Source organism: Halictus rubicundus, chromosome 9, assembly GCF_050948215.1.
Source record: "Halictus rubicundus isolate RS-2024b chromosome 9, iyHalRubi1_principal, whole genome shotgun sequence".
In the NCBI taxonomy this organism is placed as follows: Eukaryota; Metazoa; Arthropoda; class Insecta; order Hymenoptera; family Halictidae; genus Halictus; species Halictus rubicundus.
In genome coordinates this window covers 12,410,446-12,414,451 of record NC_135157.1, presented here as the reverse complement: position 1 = coordinate 12,414,451, position 4,006 = coordinate 12,410,446, and the positions used below count along the sequence as shown (strand labels likewise).

At 45.3% G+C, this 4,006-nt stretch overlaps 1 non-coding gene across 1 annotated transcript; it reads right to left on the bottom strand.

Moving 5' to 3' along the window:
• Positions 1-3,657: 3,657 nt before the first annotated feature.
• LOC143357565 (5S ribosomal RNA) lies at positions 3,658-3,776 on the bottom strand. Its single transcript, XR_013082841.1, has one exon. It is a non-coding gene; the product is annotated as a 5S ribosomal RNA (ribosomal RNA).
• Between the last annotated feature and the right edge of the window lie 230 nt (positions 3,777-4,006).

Below are 4,006 nucleotides of genomic sequence, written 5' to 3'. Positions count from 1 at the left end.
AATTTCAGTAGGATCACTATTTTGAAATTCTTCCGAAGTTTTTACTCTTCCGTATTTGGAGACATCACAGAATCGACATTGCATTGCTTGGCGTTAAAATAAATTTATTTAAAAGTAAAATTGGATATCGAACTGACTGGGACCACTTGAAGATCAACTTTGTACCTTAACACTTTCCCCAAGTGACATGCAAAATTAGCATGGTTCAATTTTTTCGTGCGAAGAGGCGCGAACGAATTTCTTGCACAACCTCCGCGCTCGATATTCATAGATCACTGCTGGCTGGTCGTATCCGGCGGTAGATCTCTGTTCGAGGATTTGTGGCTCGTCATCCACGCTCTCGGCGAAAGAAAAAGAAGTCTCTGTCGGATGAACACGTTCCGCGGCGGACGTTTCGACACTCGGAGGATCGTTTTTCGAGAAATCGGGGCCTCGCAGGTGGTTCCCCGGTGCCGATAGCATCTGCGCCACTAATTTCCGACGATAGCGAAAGTGACGAGCGCCGCTCGTAAATTTCCGCCCGGTGGCCGGCCGAGCGATTCCGTCGGGACTGGTTCGCCGGTTCTCGTGACTTATCCAGCATCCACCGTGTCCCGGTAGCCTAACGGAGAGGCACCGTGTAGACAATGGGGCCCGCGAAGTTGCCACACCGGCCATTGTTTTTGCGCCGGTGCCGTCGCGTCGCGTCTGTACCCGCGGTTTTTACGGGCATTTACGCGAATTGATTTCACGTGAAACTGGCAGGCCGCACCGCGGCTCTCGCAACCGGGAACAACAACACACCGTGCCGCAAAAATTCGGCGTTCGTGCATCATGTGGGCAGAATTTAAATGGACGCGTTCCCAGAAGAGGAAATTGTTTTGTCGCAATAGAGAACAATGGACTGTCTCTCCGGAACGGTTCGTGACGGTAAGTGAGACTCATTATCTGGTTATTATGCGACAGACGTTCCACCGTACTCCCAGCTTTATGAATTGTTTTAACGGAACGCTTTGTACTGGCAATTCTCGCTACGATTTATCTTTAGTCACTTTTACGCGAACACAGCACACCCCCAAAAATGATTTATTAGACTTAGTCCACGTCTTACGGCTGCGGATGACTTCCGGCTTCCATTTTCTCACTTTACGATAACTATAAATATATTATTTCTGCCTATTATACAATATAAGTTAATACATGGCTCCTTACCCTCCCCCCATCAATTATCTATGATTAGATATCTAAGAATACTTTCACATACACGAACTCCCATAAATATATCTACCTCACACACCCACACTTCCCTGTGTTGTGAATGTAGTTGAAACGGTTTGAACTCATTTCCCCCTTTTAACCAGACATTATATTTTCGTAGTACGCTCGCTGCACGGGATCAGCAGCGCAAGGCAATATTTTCCGCCGATCGGTACGAGCTAAATGGTAGCCATATTCATTAAATCCATTTTAAAGGCTTCGTTGCATGTCCGACCCGATATTACATGGGAAGGTGTTCGCATGTTACGATTCATTTACCCGAGGTCTTAATTACTTTCGGCTGCACGTTTTGTAGGTTGATAAATCTATTTCCTGGTTTCGCGAGTACGGTTTCGTAATTGAATGGGCACTTCGCCGAGGGAAATGAAGAAACGGCGAGGCGAGGGGGATGAAGCTCGAACGCGTTACCGGTACAGCAAATATAATTATCTTCATCACACGATAAATCCGCAGTAAAGATATTTATGATATATCTTAGCATGTATTTATTCATCATAAAGCGAGAGACAAAATGTCTTTCAATTATAAATCCTTCAAATCCTGTTTACGCGATGATACAGCGCGCGCGTAAAATGTCCGAAATATTTCTACGTGAACAGTATTAATTTGAATAGACACGCATCGTCTGTGAAAATAAATATATTTTACAATAGCAATGCAGCGGTGATTGAACAGCTAAACGTTCAGGCGAGATATTGTGCGCGCAGGAAATGAGTATGCTCGTACAGGCAAAGAAACCAGTGCAACGAACGCGTCATTATCGTATCCCGCAGGAATAATTATAATAAATATCAGAAGTCGAGAAACAACCAGGCACGTACACCGTGCGCGGCGTTCCGGCGAAACAGAAAAAGAAGTCGGCCTAGCGAGATGCTAATTGTCCGGGATGATTAGTGTACCGGGGAACGGTCGGCAGAAGAAGATCGCGTAAATCAATCAACGGGGTTCTACGAGCGTTTCGACGACGAAACCCCGGGATAATTGGAGTAGCGACAAGTTGATCAAGCGCGGCTTCTTTCACCCGGCGACGCGGTATGGACCGGATCGGATTCTACTCGTCTACTCGGATCCCTTAGTCATCGAGTGGCCGCATCGCGGGCGTGCCTTATGGGTCACCAAAAGAAACCATCTAATTGCTTATTAGAGCGCAATCACCCGTCGTCACAAAGTTGACTCATTCTTTCCTCCCGAATTCGTTCGCCGCGTTTGTCGATGCTCGCCTCCAAATTCCAACCTGTACTCGGACTGAGAAATATATTCGTAGCACGCTCGATTCTTTCAATTTCCAGCAGTGGCGGCACTTGATATCACCGATAACATTTAATATAATTAAAAGATGCAAAAATCTTTGCATGGAACTGTGCGCCTCACAGGAATCTGAAATTTTCTGGAGCAGTGCCCCCACTAATTTTAGCTACGAGCCGCAACTGATTTTCAGCGTGCTGATCCATTAACATTTACACGTGCGGTACGCTAAATTATTTGTGCAAATGACGGAAGACAGCTCTCTCTCTCTCTCTCTCTCTTCATAATGAAATTTAAAATTTCTTTGAGTACTTTCTCTTTAGTGACCTCGTAGTTACTTTGGTAACTTTTCTAATAAAAGATTAATCGACCCATTTTGAGAAGATGAGAACTGAATCGATAGGGACACCGTGTACATTGTGTTCGCGGTTGTCTTTTATAGTGATCCGACGGTGGCAGCGGATATTCGAACCGAGTCACTCGGCTAGCATGCAGCGGCGGCACGGTGTGATTTCAACGCTCATTGCGACTCAACCGGTGGAAATCCGGTGGAACACGCCATTACCGGGAACGGAGAAACGGGAAGAGTATTGTTGCGAAAACAGATACTTGTGCAACATCATTCCGCCGGCGTTCATTACTTTCTTGTTAACGGCGGCTCTGTGTATTATCGTCGGAGCATCTGCGCGCACCCTAAATGGGGAGACGGCGTTTTCGAATCCCCAGTCGAACCGATCATCGACGAAAAATTGCCCATTGTTCCGATGTCGAAAGAGTCTCCGCAGTCGACGGTAATGACCGAGGTGATCCGTAGACTGACTTAATAGGTAGACTATGAAATGCTGGGGTGCTTTCCCGTTTGTCTCCTACGACGATGAACAATTACTTTGCACGGTAGTGAATGGTGTCGATTGATTCCGATGCTTACTGCTTGCGCAGAGACGTTGATAGAAGCGCTGCGATAGAATGTTGACTAGAAATTGAACTAACATTACTATGATGCCATTGGATGAGTTTCGGCACATTGTCGCTGTTATCAAAATCCGTCAGCGTACCTGTGCTATTTTTTAATTTTTGAAAACGAGATGAAAAGAACTATGCAATGGTGTCTACCGTTTTAAAAGATAAGAATGAATGAAAAATTAAAAAAAAGTGTGCCAACAACACGCGGTATTCCCAGGCGGTCACCCATCCAAGTACTAACCACGCTCAACACTGTTTAACTTCGATGATCGGACGAGAATCGGTTTTTTCAGTGAGATATGGTCGTTGACATTAGTACATGTTAAAAACTGCATAATATTTCACTTAAGATTCCGTTTCGCTTCATTATGGCCCGGTCTTCGTAGATTCGCGATAAGGTAGAGTGACCACGTTACCGACAAAAATAGGCGAAAAATGGTCTATTAACACTAGATTTACGAGACTCGTCAAAATGACGGACTCGTTAAATTTACAATTATTAAGAGTGCGAGGACGCACTTGTGAAGAATTGTTCAGTAGA